The sequence below is a fragment of the Triticum aestivum genome, chromosome 3B (assembly GCF_018294505.1).
Source record: "Triticum aestivum cultivar Chinese Spring chromosome 3B, IWGSC CS RefSeq v2.1, whole genome shotgun sequence".
Lineage (NCBI taxonomy): Eukaryota > Viridiplantae > Streptophyta > Magnoliopsida > Poales > Poaceae > Triticum > Triticum aestivum.
This window is the reverse complement of record NC_057801.1, coordinates 178422969-178440886: the sequence shown is the minus strand read 5'-3', so window position 1 is coordinate 178440886 and position 17918 is coordinate 178422969. Positions and strand designations below refer to the sequence as shown.

At 45.2% G+C, this 17918-nt stretch overlaps 1 pseudogene; it reads left to right on the top strand.

The window, feature by feature from the left end:
• The first annotated feature begins 13950 nt into the window (after positions 1-13950).
• LOC123065159 (putative cyclin-dependent kinase F-2) lies at positions 13951-15608 on the top strand (annotated as a pseudogene).
• Positions 15609-17918: the final 2310 nt, after the last annotated feature.

The window sequence follows — 17918 nt, the reverse complement described above, 5'->3', positions numbered from 1 at the left end:
ATAGCTATGTCTTCAAGATTGGATTTTTGAACTAAGTGAATGTGATCGGACCCTAACCTCTCTATGCTTCCTATCTCAAAATCTATCTATCCAAATCATATGCATTCTGTTGAAACTGTCGAATGTCTTCTCTGCGTCCTAGTCAGCAGAAGGCAAAGAGACAAACATTGAATCTGTTTTAAATGGCTTATTTTACTGTTGAAATCCGGAGAAGCCGGAACAACTCTCCGACATGCCTGGCGGGCGTGGGGACGTGGGACAACCCTGGGTGTGTTGCATGCTTGCCACGTACCCCTCAGATATGAACTGGCAGGGGCACCAGCGTAATTGCGCTGTGTATCTCACCTACTTATAAATACCTATCCCCCTGCGGTAAAGAAATACTTCTTCCACCTCTCCACCTCCGTCAAAACCCTAGCGCCACCGCTAGCTCACGACGACGCCGGCGACGAAGCGCTTAGCTGCCGCGACTTCTCCGACGCCGTCCTCACGCCGGCCGTGGACATCGTCCTCTCCGCCGTCGCCGTAGGTGTCCTCCGTCGCCAAGTTAGGGCACGGTGGGCTGAACTACTCGGTCTCCTATTCTTCTCCATCTAACAGTTCTTCGTGCGGTAATTATAACTCTATTTTTTACCACCTTTTTGATCTTCAAGATTCATCCTGTTTACCGAAAGTAGTTTCTGTCTATTCAAAGCTAGATCTATTCCGTCTGCATCTCATACTGCTTAGTCGATTCACTTAGATTTCTTCTAGTTTGATTCCTCACTTGTACTTATTCACGGATTGGTACAAATCTGGAACCAACTCACCTATATAAGTGAATGTCTTTGCAACATGAGGTCAATGTCTTCAAACTGATTTATCTTCAAAATCTTCTGAGAATGCATATGACCTCTTCCCCTTCCCTCGCATCTCTAATGTTGTCACGGGTACATGTCCGTGGGAGAATCCCTTGGTTCTCATAGTCTGCATTCGTTTGCAGAATACTTACAGCATCATATAAATTCTCCTGAAGCCAGTTCCTGCTTGACCAGCAAGCGCAAATCTCTGAAGCCTTTGAACGTACTGAAGCCTTTCAGCTTGAAGTTCATGGCAATAGAGAAATCAGCAAGGAAGGGTGGAAGACAGCGCAGAGGAGGCACATCTAAAGATCTGTCTGATGACATAGCAGAATTGTACAAGACTGATCCCGAAGAAATTTATCATCAGAGGAAGACGCGAATCCAATGGATTCGACGCTATTGGGCTGAGGAGTGGTTCAAGTACAGATTTGTGACAAAGGAATATGCAGAGAAGCATGCCATCAACAGACCATGGGGTGATATCCTCTATCGAGGGCTTCAACCCAAGAGCCGAGCTGAAGCTATTGAACAAGGCTTCTATCCATGCATGGTCCGTGGGCCACAGCCAGCGAACACAGATCCCACTTCACTACTATGGTGTCGTGAAGATTCGCTCTTCAAGCGCAACTATCAGTTTGCTGTGGCTTCGGCCAAAGAGAACAAGAAGTCCTTGGGTTTGGACTTCAATCCAGGTCCCTCTGCTCCCCGTGCTGGTGGCTCCCGTGAAGCTAATACCAATGTCATTGGCCCCTATGCCAACCTTGACGGCCTCATCACTTACATCATGGTCCAAGGCGCCAGAGTAGATCATTCTGACAATGGTGCTGACTCTGATGAAGCCCCTGCTCCTCCACCTCCAAAGCTGCAGAAGCAAAAGAAGTCAAAGGCTTCAGCCTCAGCTGCAAAGCCACCTTCGAAGACTTTGCGTGCGAAGCCACTGGCCACTGCACCTCCTGAAGCCAGTGTGCAATCTAAAGATCTGTCACGTGTCTCCAAGAGAACGGACAAGAAAAAGCAGCTTGTTAGACCATCTGATCAGCGAGCTTTGACTCCTGCTACCATTCTGTGTGAAGAACCCATTGATCTATCAAGTGATGAAGATCTTGCTGATGATGCCCTTGAGCAGCTGATCAAGAGCAAAGAAGAAGCAGAAATCTTCAGCAACCTGCCTCTGTTTGATGTGGCCATCATTCACAATTTCATTGATGAGTGGTTTGACACCCCCAACGTCAGCTTTGAAGATTTACAGCTCCCAATTGGCCTCAGTGTCGCCTTCAATGGCACCATTGCTTCTGAGCTAGCTCTTGCTCAGCGCATCGTTGAGCTCAAAAACAAGATTGATTTTGAGAAGGCTCAATTCAAGAAGCATGTGGCCAATCTGAGTGTTCAAGACGTCCGCAACTTCAAGGTCATGCTCCATGAGCTTAAAGAAGCTTTTCTGATGAAACGCCAAGAAGCTCAGGGCTCTCGAGAACGCATGAAGCTTTTGGCTGATAAGTGTGTGCTTGCCTACAATGAGGCTGAGAAGCGCAAGTCCCTTGGCCGTCCAGGCATTGACCTCAGGATGGCTGCAAAGAGGAAGAAGAAGCACCCTGCTGAACAGCCTGAGCCTTCAAGCCAAGAAGCCCCTCACATTATCTTCCCGAGCAGCATGACTGGCTCGAAGCCAAAGGTCACCACAACCGCTTCAGAATGGAAGAAGACAAAGGCTGCCGAGGCTGACGCCAGAAAGAGAAAGAACACTGAAGCATCTGATGCCGCTCCCTCCAAGAAGAAGCGCAAGACCAAGAAGACTAGGGCTGCTTCCACAGAGCCCTTAGTCGTTGAACCCATTTCCGTGGTTCGCCCTGTGTCTGTTCATCAAGAAAGAAGAATGGTTGTCCATGAGCCCGCTACCACAGAGGCTCATGAGACTGAAGATATTCCAGCAGCTGAACCCAACGCTGCTGAAGACATTGGTCAAGATGACAATGTAAATGATGATGAAGTTCTTCCTCAGATTGAACATCAAGTGGTATCATCGCCTGTTCTAACGAACAGTGAAATCATCAGCATTGGTCGTCCATTGACGCCAATTGCTCAGGATGCTTCGTGGGCTGATCACCCATAACAACAACAAGACTCCCCCAGTACTCCCCAACAACAACAACAAGCTACACCCCCAGTGCAAGAAGAGGATGAAGACTTTCAGGCTCGGTCAACTCCATCTCCTAACTTGAAGCCAGCGCTTCGCAGGCTTCGCAGAGGACAAAGGCCTGAAGTCCCTCTATCGAGCATTCCTGAAGGAGAAGTGCAACGTTCACCTGTTGCACGGCAAGTATTTTCTGAACCAGCTCCAACAGTGAACATCTCCGTGTCTGAAGCACATGTTGCTGAAGACATTCCGGCTGCATCAGCCGAAGAAAAAGAAGAAGAAGTACGTGTACCAACTCCCCCTGCTATTGAAGAAGAAGAAGTTCATGTACCAACACCCCCAGCGATTGAAGAAGAAGCAGTTCATGATTTGAACGTGCCTGTGCCTGACCCTCCTGTTCGTCAAGAGGAGGTTGAAAATGTTGAGGCTGCCACAACCAACGCCAATGAAGCCAGTGACGTAGTCATGGCTGACGCCAATATGGAGCCTGCACCAACTAGTGTGCCTGAAACCAATGAGGCCACTGTGCCTGAAGCGAATGTGGCCACTGAACTTGAAACCACTGATGCTGCACCTGAAGCCCATGAGGATGTTGCACCTGAAGCGAATGAGGAGGCTGCACCTGAAGTTAATGTGCCAATTGCTCCAGAAGCACCTGTCATGCAGCCTGATGCCTCCACTGTTGCCCCTGCTCCTGTTCCGCCACCAAGGCCTCACACTATTGAGCAAGCATACGATCACGGTCAGCTTGTCACTGTCCGATGGCCTGTTCTGGTGCCTCCGCCTGCTGCTTCAGGACCCCAATTTGACTATCATGTTGAGCATCGGCCTCAGGTCCAGAAGCCAAAGCCCAGGTTGCCAAGGTTTCCAGGTACTGCCAACTCACCAGGATCATTCAATGCTAATGGCTTCAAGAGCCACAATACCTTCTTTGACAGCGCCAAGAACCCCTACTCCAAGCCTAGGATTTCATCAGATCGGTTCTGGAGCTATCAGCAGAGAAGCTATTACTCCTGCGTGTTATATGATCAAGGGCGCATCTTCCCTCATATGCGTCTGGACACTGAAGCTATTGCTGGACTGCCGTGCTTGGAAGAAGCACTTGACTGCTTTCGTGATGCTGGTCTGCTCCACTTTGTGACAGACAAGGAACATTGGAATGAAGAGCTATTGCTTCAATTCTATGCCACTCTGCACATTCGCGGCTACTACAGAGACATCAAGACTTGGGTTCTCGAGTGGATGACTGGCAATGTTCATCACGAAGCCAAAGCTATGGATATCATCGAGCTTACTGGGCTAGCCACTCCTGGAGAACTGTATGAGCCTAACTGTCAGCTACACCGCAATGCTGTGGAGAGCATCTTTCACAAGCTAGAACCCAATATGAGCCAGATGTTGAGCATGATGAAGCCTTTGTCATCTGACGCTGAGTATCCCACACATTTCTTTTTTGAAGACCTTGAGTATCTGCCGCGCACCATATATCATATCATCAGGCGAACTCTATGGCCAGTCAAGGGACACTCATCATCGGCCAAGCTTGAAGGAGCCATGAAGACATTGGTCTTCTATATTCAAAATGGTATCAGCTTCAACACTCAGGAATTCTTCATCAGGCAACTTGCTGCTTCCGGATCTGACCTGTTTGGTCTGAAGTTTTATGCTCCCTGGGTCATGCGCCTCATCAAGAGACACTCATCTGTCAATTATCAGCCCTCTGCTCACAATCATATAATATTTCTGCCCGAGGTTGATATGTCAGTTGATGATGTATACTCTGATCCTGCCAAGACGCCACTTTGTCTTTAGAACATTGAGCACCAAAGCTTCACTCAGCTTATTGAAGGTGTTCAAGCAGCAACAAGATTCTACCCACTAGCTGGTAACACCCGTCTGCCTCACAGAGCGCCAACTGAAGCCACTGAAAGTACCATTGCACAAAGGCCTCGGAAGCGTTCTCGTGTTCTCAATGACCGAGAGCTTCTTGTGGCTCTTCATCAGAAGCAGGATAAGCATCATTTCTGGCTCAAGCGCCAAATGCAAAGCCTCTTGGTGGATGTCAATCGCATTCGCAACCTTGCCACCAAGAATGCCTTTGTTGCTCATGAAACTTGCCGAAGATCATGGAAGAGTTTGACTCTGCTCAGTACTGAAGCTGATCTTCAAGATGATGGCTTCAATGAAAGATTCCAGTTCGACTCCACTCCTCCAAGGATTGCTACCCTGCGTCGAACTCCATCTCTTGAAGACTCTGAATATTCCTCTTCCGCGGCAACAGTTAATGCCAGAGTGATCGATGATGAAGATGATGCTACTTCACCACCTCCAACTACTACTGCGTGCATCGACACTGCACCAAGCTCGTCTGCACCGCCAACCAACGACGACAACCCTGCTGCTTCACCTACTCATGATGACGAGTAGATGCTCTATGTCTTCAAACCTTTTTGGTCATTACTGACAAAAGGGGGAGAAGCGTATGAGTTGATAGTCTTCAAGCGGGTTCATATGGGCGGTTGCATTATATTTTGCTGCGTGCTTACAACTCTTGTGCTTTGAAACATTTGGTTCTTTGAGTTGTAACACCTAAACTTGATGGTCGTCTGCTACTTCTGCTACTTATTTGCTTTACCATGATGCGATGATAAATTCCGCATGTGCGATGATAACTTCCGCACTTAGATCATTTTGCAGACGTCCATTTTTCATTATGCATGTCATTCTTATTGCTATATCATTTCATGCATGATGAATTATCTTCATAAGTTGAAGTGGATCTCCACAAGTACAACCCGCCATGTGCATTTGCATTCCAAAAGCAAATTACTTATATGCACATCTTCAGGGGGAGACCTTGCAACTTATGAGGAAAAATTCCTATCCTTACAATTTCACATACTTTATCCCCGTTGAAAACTTCAACCAGTTTGTCATCAATCACCAAAAAGGGCGAGATTGTAAGTGCATCTAGTGCCACCCCTAGTTGGTTTTGGAGTATTGACGACAAAGTTGGTTGAGGGACTAATGCGTTTGTGAGAATTGCAGGATAACGCAGGTAGTGTCCCTCATTGATTCGGTTTACCTACCGGAGATGACCCCTAAAAATGTATGAAGACATTGAAGACAATGGTGGTATGAGAAGATATTCATATTGAAGACTATGACATGAGAAGACATTGTGTGAAGACTTTGGAGCGTGAAGACTGTGTGGATTCGCTGTTTCATTTTCTTCTTTGTTGAGTCATAGGAACCACCGTACTGTTAAGTGGGGTCCCAGTGAACTAAGTCAGAGTGACTGAAGTGATGCTCAACTCAAATCCTATGTCTTCGAGCGAAGACAATGAGAGCAAATCTTATCCAGAGCTGGATGAGCCAACCTTGCTTGTAGCCCAAGTAAAGTTGCCGCGTGTGTTTGAAATCTGACCGTTGGAACACGTGTCAGTTCCTTAGTGACCCAGGGTCATTTTGGACAAATCAGGTCGGGTTGCCTAGTGGCTATAAATAGCCCACCCCCTACACCATAAATTGGTGGCTGCTCAGAGTTTGTGCACGGTTTTTGTCGTTTGAGGGCAACCCACCTCGAAGCATTTGAGAGAGAGAAATCCTTGCGAGGACAAAGCCCAAACACCCAGAGCCAAAGAGTGTTAGGCATCACTGAAGTCTTTCTGTCTGTGTGACCTGAAGACTTATTACACTTGAGGACTGTGAATCCTCCAGCCGGTTAGGCGTCGCGTTCTGAGCATCCAAGAGTCATTGTGGATTGCCCGTGAACTAAGTCTGTGAAGGTTTGGAAGTCTCCCTTGAAGACTTACCAGAGTGATTGGGCGAGGACTGGGTGTCCTTAGCTCAAGGGGAATAAGGTGAAGACACGCTCTTCTGAGTTAAATCTCAGCCTCCCTAACCAGACGTACAGTTGTCACAGCAACTGGAACTGGTCCAACAAATCCCGTGTCTTCAACAAGCAACTGGTTCTATCCCTTCCAACCTTACTTAAGTTTGTCTTCATGAAGTCATTGCTTATCTGTTTATCTGTTTGACTTCATTGCTTGACTACTATTGTTGATTGGCTTCATACTATCTTCCATCTTGATCCTTACTACCTAACTGCTATTAGTCATGTACTTTCACATCATCACAAATTTGACTATGGCTTGTTTAGGGTAGTTTATCTTCCGCTGCATATCAATTAGGTTGTTTCTGTTGTTTGTCTTTGAAACTTCCAAGTTTTGAAGACTTTCACAAAAATCGCCTATTCACCCCCCTCTAGTCGATACTAGCACTTTCAAGTGTACCCATATCTCATGGTTGAAGGAGGGCAACAGAAGCACCCGTTACTTCATGGCTTATGCCTCGGCGAGGAAGAAGGCGAATAGAGTGAAGGAGTTAGTGAAGGAGAATGGGGAAGTAGTGAAGGAAGGGGAAGATTTAACTAACTACGTGTGCTCCTTTTTTAGGATCTTTTTACTACGCAGTTCTCAGGCGATCGCATGCAAGAACTCATCAGTCGAGTTCAGTCGCGTGTTAATAGTAATATGCATGCCTTACTTGACGTGGAGTTCACCCGGGAGGAGGTGAAAGCTGCTCTAGATCATATCGGAGATCTTAAGGCCCCTGGACCGGACGGAATGCCGTCGGTGGTGTATAAAAAGCATTGACATTTTATGGGCGATCATATTGTGGATGAGGTACTTGCTGTCTTCAGTGGTGGTGACATACCAGACGACTGGAATGACACCGTGGTGGTGCTTATCCCGAAGACCAAGAACCCTAAAAGAATAAAGGATTTGCGGCCGATCTCGCTTTGCAATGTTCTCTACAAATTAGTGTCTAAGGTGATTGCCAACCGTCTAAAGCTCATCATGCCAAAGATAATATCGGAGAATCAAAGTGCATTCGTCCCCGGCCGGCTAATAACCGACAATGTGCTCATTGCCTATGAAGTTTCCCATTTCTTGCTGAATAAGAAGAAGGGGAAGGATAGATATGCTGCGGTTAAAGCGGATATGAGCAAGGCATATGACCGTGTCGAGTGGGTTTTTCTGCGAGAGATGCTTGTGAAGTTGGGGTTCAGTAGCCGCTGGGTAGAACTGATTATGAAGTGTGTCACAACTATGCGCTATCAGATAAAGGTGAATGGAGAGCTAACTGAACAGTTCAGCCCCTCTCGAGGACTGCGACAGGGGGACCCGGTGTCGCCGTACCTTTTTGTTATATGTGCAGAAGGTTTGTCGGCGCTGCTCCATGCTGCAGAGCAAGATAACAGGATCAGTGGGGTGAAAATCTGTCGAGCAGCCCCTCCGGTCTCCCATCTGCTATTTGCAGATGACTCCGTCCTGTTACTCAAATCGAACACGGAGGAGGCTACTTGTTTACGGGAGGTGCTGGATATTTATGAGGAGTGATCAAGACAGTGTATAAACGTGGAGAAATCGGTGGTAATGTTCAACCCCAATACCCCTGCGGCAGACCGAATTGCGGTTAAGAATGCATTAAGGATACAGAAGGAGGATTGGAACGAGAAATACTTGGGGCTTCCTGTGCATGTTGGCCAATCCAGGCGAAGAGCATTCGCATATGTTAAAGGAGCCATTGCAGGCAAGGTGTACGGGTGGAAGGAGAAGCTCATCGCCAAGACAGGGAAGGAGGCACTTGTTACGTCAGTTGCACAGGCCATCCCCACATTTGCGATGTTGTGCTTTGACCTGACGAAAGGCTTCTGCCACGAGATTAGCTCCTTGATATGTAATTACTGGTGGAGTCAACAAGACAAGGAGAACACGGTGCACTGGATTGCTTGGGATAAGCTCATTCTACCAAAAGCGCAAGGAGGACTCGAGTTCAGGGACATGCATAGCTTCAACATGGCGATGTTGTCTCGACAAGCCTAGAGGCTTCTTCAGCAGCCAGACACCCTTTGCGGCCGCCTCCTGAAAGCTCGGTATTTCCCCAACACAAATGCTCTAGCTGCTGAACCGAAGGACGGCATCTCATATGCTTGGAGAAGCATGTTGCGAGGGCTTGATCTTGTCCGCGAAGGATATATATGGCACATAGGAGATGGTATGGATGTTAACATTTGGTCGGATCCATGGATTCCTCGACCCTGGTCCAGGACAGTCAACACGCCGCGGGGAAACAACTTGCTTGAGAAGGTTAGCGACCTTATCAGTCTCGTCACAGGCCAGTGGGATGTGCAGCTTGTACGGGACATGTTTTGGACGGATGACGCTCGGTTTATACTCCAGATACCTCTGCGAGAGGGTGTGCAAGACTTCATTGCCTGGCAGTTTGACAACAAAGGGGCTCACTCAGTTAAGAGTGCATACAAACTGTATGAGGAGTTAAGAAGGCAGAAGAAGAATGGAGGGCAAGGAACGAGCAGCCATGCACCAGGGGATCTGAATTCTTACAAGGATGAATCGTGGAAGAGGATCTGGAAGCTTCCATGTCCAAGGAATGTGCAGATGTTCACGTGAAGAGTGAAACATGAGTTATTGGCACTCCTGACAAACATGCAGAAGCGAGGGCTAAAAGTTGAGAGCACGCGCTGCTTCTTATGTGGTCGGGCTGATGAAGATGGAGCCCATCTCTTCATAAAGTGTAAGGTGGTCAAGGAGGGGTGGAGGGAACTAGTGCTGGAAGGTGAAAGAATTCAGCTCGAGCAAATTTCATCCGTGCATGCGATGATGGACTTTCTGTGGGGGCTAGAGGAGAAGAAACACATGCACATTCTAACCTACTGGTGGCACTGGTGGAGCGTGCGCAACAAGTTGAGGAGAGGGGAACTAGCAGCGTCGGCAACAGATATTGCAAGGCGAACACGAAGTGCGGTCATGGAGTATGTGCAAGTTTATATCAAACCACCAAAGCAGGCCTGTTTGGACAGATGGGCTGCCCCGACAGATGAGATGATCAAAATCAACATGGATGGATCTTTCACTCCGGGAGAAGGACATGCAGGGTGGGGCATAGTGGTGAGAGACTCGGCGGGGAAGATTGTGGCAGCAAGAGCTGGAAGGCAAGATCACATACAGGATGCATTCGCGGAGGAGGTTACTGCACTGTCAAACACCGTGGCCCTTGCTGCAGATTTGGGGTGCCTAAGAGTCCACTTCGAAACGGATTCACAGCTCTTGGTGGAAGCTATGGACTTCAGGAGATCAGACTCGTCAGCATATGCAGCCGTCATCGAAGATACCAAGTTCCAGTTAAAAATGTGGTTCTCGAAACATAAGGTTTCTGCTTGCCGCCGTAGTGCCAATACCGTAGCGCATGAACTAGCCAATATTGGTCGTTTGTATCCAGTAGAACAGGTTATGCACTGGGAGTCTGATGTACCAGCCCAAGAGGCTGCTTGTGTCTCGAGCGACATGCCCGAGCACCATTAAGTAATAAAGCATTGCTTTGACCTCAAAAAAATAATAAATAATCCTGGGGTACAGCGTTCAGGATTTGCTCCTTCCACAAGCAAAGAACTATTCTGAGTGCTTTGTTGTAATAAAGCTACTAGAGACGACGTACAACTCGGCCACCTGGGTTCAAGTCTTCATGAATGCGATTCATGTTTATCTTATTTCAAAAAAAAGTATCTCCGTAGGGGCGTCCCTACTACATTTTTCAATTAAACAAATAAGAAAACCATGGTTAAGGCTCATTAACGGTAGCTGTTCGGTGGCGAGTAGGGGATTAATGGGCTAATCAAGAAATTAATCAATTAATCATTTGATTATTAGTCTATTGGCTACTCAGTGACTCTATAAATAGGGGTTAATCAGCAAGTTAAATGGTTAATTGGATGAATTCTTGAACAGGATAGCAAAACAATGAAAAACAAAAACCTCTCGTGAAGCAATGCAGTGATGTTCTTCCAAGCCTCTGTGAAGTAATCGATGAATGAAAACCTATACAACCCACCCACCGAAGTTTGAACTAAAGACATCTTGCCAAAAAAAATACGGTATTGTTTGTTCTACAACCACAATTCTAGCATGGCCGCATTTTCTTAGCCATACTCAGATTATGCCAAACTTTCCACAACTTAATGTGACAATCCCCTGCCAAATTTCTTGTGGCTTGCCACAATTTAAATACTCCCTCTGTATCAAAATACAAGATGATTTTTTACACTACGGTGGTTTTGTTGAAGACATTGTTCTGGAAACTCGGACTTTCTCCAGGGTGAAAACCTAAGGTCTTCGATCGGGCGACGACAACGCTTGTGCGTTGTTTCCTTCTTGGAGGTAACGCTTATGGAGAACCTTTTTTTGTAGTACGGGTGCTGACTTTGGTGGTGGTTAGAGTGCTGCTGCTACGAGTGATTGATCATCGTGGCATGGTCTTTTTTTCTTATTTTTATTTTATTTTTTTCGTTGTGTGCATCCTTGATGTCTTCGGGCATCTTGTGGGTGCAGAGGCTGGGTGTAATTGGTATCTTCGCAATTTTAATATATCCCTTTTATCGAAAAAGATCGGTAAATGATTTTTTGCTCGTGGCATTCCATACTTTCTAAGTTGGACTCATACTTTTATCAATCTTTGCACAACTTGTGGCCAACAATTTCACATCCACATGTTTTGTGGCTTATCGCACCTTAGCCAACAAAAAGGTGGCAAATTATGGCAATGGCTATAAATCAAACATGTCCGAAGACTATTGAACACATTCTGGCTTTAAACACCCTCATCACAATATATAGTTGGTTTAGGCATCCAACAATCTTATAACCGATCTCAAGATATAAGGGGTAGGTTTCTTCTAAACCTTCTTTCTTGCCTCTCGGGCATTGTAACCAATTGTGTAATCATATGCCCACTCAGTGATGACCATATAAAACAGTGTGACCACTATTAGGGTAGCCAGCTTCCCAGGTCATTTGGCATGGTACCAAAGCTAGATCTTCCATATCACATCTTGCTTGATCTATCGACTCCCGTGATCACATTTTGCTCTGTGATGTACAGCAGTGAGTGCCTCTTTCATCATATTTCTTCCTAGTCTCAAGTCTCAGTTTTCCTCACCTGAGGATTTGCTTCTCAGTTTCAGTGTTAGGTGTCATTTTCTTCAGTTTTGTTAGTAGTTTTGGTGTTAGGTGTCATTTTCCTCCAGTCTTGTAAGTTACCACACATGTAGGTTAGTTAGCTACTCTCATTTCACAACTTTAGTCTTCATTTTATTTCTTCACAATAATTTTCCTTTTTAATCCTTGTTTTCCCAGTTATTATTCCTTTCATTTTCCAGATTAAACACATGCTGGAATTGAATGGGGGTTGGTGGCGTCGAATCCCACCATGATCGGATACGCACTTAAATATCAGATACAACTCCTACAGCAAAATCATTTTTGCGGATCTGCGACAACAAGCCTGCTGACTTCGCCGTCGCTACCAGCGTGCTGTAGCAGACAAAAAGAAGCTGCCAGTTTTGATGGAGCTTGAAGGCTCAGTCCAATTTTGATCCAATAGTGGCCATTTAGTTCAATTTAAGTTTATTGGTTCTACTAGTTCAAATCTGGGTGGATAGTGGTGATTTAGTTCAGTTTAAGTTTTTTTTGTTTGTTTCTGTCATGATCTTTTGATCATGCATCTAGCATCTACTCCCTTTGTTCCTAAATTTTCGTCTTTCTAGATATTTCAACAAGTGACTACATACAAAGCAAAATGAGTGAATCTACATTCTAAAACATGTCTATATACATCCGTATGTGGTATTCCATTTGAAATCTCTAAAAATACAAATATTTAGAAACAAAGGGAGTACTAGCATAGAGGTAGGCAAGTTCAAAAAAAAGGAGAGAAATGCATATTTCAACCTCAAACTCTTGCCCTAGTCTAATTTACAACCCCGAACTTCAGTACCATCTACAGCTCCCAAGTCTCAAAACCGGTCAGGATTCAACCCTCCCCTCCCCGTTAACCGGTTTTGACCTGGGGTGACCAGTTTTGACTAGTCAACGGGTCCAATCAGCATGCCACGTCAGTTTTTTTTTCAAAATTTCAAGAGAAAGTAAATAAAAATTTGTAAGATCAGGAAAAAATATAAAAAAGCAAAATTCCGAAAGAATTGTTCGCGAAAAAAGCTAGGAAAAACAAAAAATGATTTTTTTGTTTTTTTTCCGGAAATAATTTTTTCGGGAATTTGAGTTTTTCTGTTTTTTGTGGATTTTTTTGGAAATTCGTTTTTTCCCCTGTTTTTCAGAAATTGGATTTCTTATTTGTTTTCCAGGATTTTCTTCGATTTTACAGATTGTTTCCTTGAAAATTTTGCATTTTTTGCCGCGGTAGCATGCTTATTGGACCTTTGACTGGTCAAAACCGGTCAACAGAGAGGGGATGGTTGAATCCTAGCGGGTTTTGAGAGTTGGGGGTTGTAATTTAGGCTGTATTGAAGTTCAAGGTTGTAAATTAGATTAGGGCAAAAGTTTAAGGTTGAAATATGCACTTCTCTTAAAGAAAAAGCATAGAGGTAGGCATATACAACATCCAACACGTACAACAAAATGTTTTTAGAGAGAATGTTGCAGCAACCATCATTTTTTTTTGTTTTCATGTCTGAGTGGTCCAGCAGCAGGAGCTCGTGGTCACTGGGTTTAGGTGGGCAGGTGGAAATCACATCACGGGGAAAACCAAATTCGACCGAGAAACACCAGTTGAAATCAGTTTGATCTTTTTTCCAACTCGATTCATCAAGACTAATCAAGACAGGTGTCAATCAACCATAGGACAGAAATTCGACTGAGACTGAATTCGACTGCCATTTAGACACTCCCTGAAGTTTTTCCGCAATGAATGATTGAAGATGAATACAGTAGATCGGAATTTTTCTTGCAAGCAGTGAGGGAAGGAAACGCGTTCCGCATGCAGCTCTGATAGAACGTCGGAATCCGAGTCTGGGTATGACCGCACGAGTGCCCAATTCGTATCTGAATTTTCTGTATATATAGAGCCAGGCCCCCGTGCCGGCCTCGTCAATTTCTTCCCGCTGCCTCATCCTCCTCCATCTAGATCCTGCGCGCTTCGCCGATCCCCTGCCTCCAGAAGCTCTGTTCAGCCGGCAGATTGACCCGATGGCCGCCACCAAGCGATCCGCTGCCGCCGTCGACGGCCACGCCAACCGGCCGGGAGCGACCTGCGTCAAGAAGAGGCGCATCGGAACCACCGGGGACTACGATCATGAGTCCTCCCTGGGCGAGGGCATGTTCGGCGTCGTCGCCAAAAGGCGGCACCGTGCCACCGGCCAAGTCGTCGCCATCAAGTCCTTCCGCAATCCAGACAAGAAGGACGAGCCCGTCGACGCCCAGGAGGTGCTGCGGGAGGCCCGCTTCCTGGAGGCGTGCGGCGGCCACCCGCACATCGTCGGCTTCCGCGGCGTCGTGCGGGACTACGTCACCAACGAGCTCTGCCTCGTCATGGAGTACGTCCAAGGACAGAGCCTCCACTGCCTCCTGAGGGAGAGGCGCGGCGGGCTCCCGGAGGCCACGGTGCGCGACTACATGTGGCAGCTCCTGACGGCGGCCACCAAGATGCACCGGTGCCACGTCGTCCACCGCGACATCAAGCCGGCAAACATAATCGTCGGAGAAGGAGAAGGAGAAGGAACGGTCAAGCTCTGCGACTTCGGGGTCGCCTTGTCCATGTCGGAGGCGCCGCCGTACAGGCAGGCCGGCACGGGCATGTACCGAGCCCCCGAGATGCTCCTAGGAAAGCGAGACTACGACGCCCTGGTGGACACGTGGTCGCTTGGGTGCGTCATGGCGGAGACCATCACCGGCGAGAGGCTGTTCGACGAGGACAATTCGACTTGTCTTCTCCGAAGGATCTTCGAGGTGGTCGGGATGCAGGACGACACAACCTGGCCGGGGTTCTCGTCCCTGCCGCTCGCGGACGCGGTGCCACAGGTGCCGACGGTGCAGCGGAGCACACTGCGAGAGCTGTTCCCGTAGGGGACGCTGTCCAAGGAGGGGTTTGAGGTCCTGAGCGGCCTGCTCGCCTGCAATCCCGACAAGCGGCTGACGGCGGCCGCCGCGCTCAAGTTGCCCTGGTTCGCCACCATTATTGCTGCAAACGCCCACCATCTCGCTTCTCCTCCTGCGGCCGCTACGACGACGGCGTCCGTCAAGGTGGAGGAAGTAGAGATCGCTCCGTCAATGCTACGCAGAAAGAAAGCGACTGCAAAGAAATATCTGTCATTGTTTGTAACAAGATAGATTGTCTATGAATATTGTTCAGAGCTTGAGAGCTTGATTCTGGTTGGTTATTCCATCCATCATCTGCCGTCGTCTCTGTATATGATCTATATCTGCTAGCTGCTAGGGCGCCTGCCATCGCTCGCCGTAGCCTGCCAGTCCATGCAAGTCGCTTGAAAACGTCCGCCTTTGTGCCACGCCATCGATCGCCGTCCTCGCTTGCCGTCCCTGCAAGCTGCCTGACATCGTTCGTCGTCCCTGCCATTGTTCGTCGTCCGTGCGTGCCGTAGTACATAATTCCTGCAGTGATCTCTCCACCGAGTCAGCTAAGCACCGTAAATGTATTTATACATGATTAAAAAGGGAACAAATCTGAAGGTACACATCTATACGCATCCTATTACTACTACATCTTACACACTACAAAATGAGTACTACTGATGTTAATATTTTGAACCTTTTCCAACTTATGTCTCAACAACGGCAATAAAGTATGTTTCAGAGTTTCGGATTAAAAAACACACATTTAGAAAATTACTCATGTAATTCGAAAAAGTGTTTCACACATTAAAAACAATTATGTAATTAAAAAGTGTTCATACATTTTGTAAAAAGAGGCCGGTGCAATTTCCAAAAGTGTTCTCTTGTTGAAATGAATGTTCGTGTAATTTAAAGAAGGGTTTGTGGGTTTAAACTGAAGTTTTGAAACACAAAAATAGGAAAGCGGAGAGTAAAATAGATCAAAGAAGAAAGTTTATAAAGATAAAGAAATAGAAAAATGGATTATCGAAACCAAAATTGAAAAATGAAAAATCGAAACCCAAAGAGAAACATGGTTTCCGAAAAACCAACAAAACAGCAGGAACCGTCACCAAAAAAATGAAGAAACCTCTCATACCGCAATACACTATTGGGTTAGCTCACTATGTAATGGCGTAGAGTCGATGCGCTCGTAGCCGCTCACTACGTACAAAGATGGTATGACACGAGTGCCGGCCATATCACCTATGCGCACCTGTTATTGGGACAAGACACGCGGGGCCAATTTTCTTGCGGTTTTTGGCGTTTTTGCCGCTTTTATTTCTCTACTTTCCATTTTCTTTCTTATGATCAATTTGTTTTTTATTTTCTAGTTTTCCTTTTTCTTTTTATTATTCCTTTCTCTCTTCACTATTTTTCTTTTTCTCTTTTTAAAGTGATATATACTTTTTTTCCAAAACTACACAAACATTTTTACCAAAAATACTTGAGCACCTTTTAAAAATCCAGTGAATACATTTTTTATTTTATGTACATTAAAATTTTCTTCAAAATGATTCAGCATTTCTTTAATATATGAACATTAGAAAAGGTGTACTAAATATTATTAAAATACTAAAATATTTATATTCAGCATTTTTAGTTTATCGCATTGTACATCCCATTTTAGTTTCTGTGGGCAATGCAGTGCTATCGCACGTTATACGCACCAGACTAAATCTTCAAGCGCCATACACAATGCAATACGTCCACGCGTAGGGTCCGACTAGGCCTCGCTTAACGCGAGACCGTATGAGCGCTTGCCTGAGCCACCTGCACCAATGGGCAGGCCCAGCGCACGTGGCCTCAAGCACTGCGTATTTGTTTTCTTTTCCCATTTTCCCATTTGTTTATATTTCTAAATATTTTAAATACATATTGGAAAAACTACTGTACGTAAAGTTTTGAAAAGATCTAAATCATGCATTTGAAATAGATGTTAAATGTGTATAAAAAATGTTTCTGATGTGTACAAACAATATACAAGTTGTATGACAAAATTAGATTTCAAGACATGTATATAAAAATGTTTATCATGTGTTAAAAAACTATTAAACGCGTATAACAAAACGTTCCTAAGCATTTTCTTTACAACGTGTAGGAAATAAGTGGACATAAAAATATATATTTTGAAAAAATTAATCATATTGCAAAAATGTTAAACACGTATAAAATATGTGTATATGTATATAAAAAAATACTAGGTGTATGAAGCAGATATACATCAAAACATGTACTGTTTTAAATGTTAATCATCTATTGGAAAAAAAATAAATGCACATAAAAAAATTCTGTATATAAAAAAATTGTGTATGAAAAAGATATACATAAAAAAATTTATTTTTAAAATGTTACTCCTGTTTTTAAATATGTTAAAAATGTATAAAAGTTCTTACTGTATACATAAATTTAGGCTTGTGTTGAAAAAAACTGAAAAACAAAGAAAATAAAAAATAAATAAATAAAATCTAATGAGAACCAGGAAAGAACAAAGGGCAAGTTTTTTTAAAAAATAATAAAAAGTATAATTAAGAAAAAAAGATGGAAAACAAAAGAAAACCAAAGTATACTTAAGAAAAAAATGAAGATAAAACAAAAGAAACAAAAAAATGAAGAAAGGCGACGTGAAGAACCAGAGAGGCTACCACAAGTGGTCGAACAAATGGGCTTGCCCTAGTACTTTAGCAAGCAGGGAACTCGCTCACGCGAGAGCTTGTTCCATCTTCCTATAAGCGAGATGTAGATTTAATACAGCATAATATACGCCGCATACCAGGGTAGCTAATACTTGATGCACGCTGTGTCGAATAGTTAATGTGCCGCACAGGGCGCACCCAACTAGGCCGAACCATTTCCAACAAGATCAGGGCCTCAGGTGGAAGGGGGCAACTGTAACAATTTAATGTGTTGTAGCTCGATCAAGATCGTAGTATTTTTCTTAAAGAATTATCATTTTTT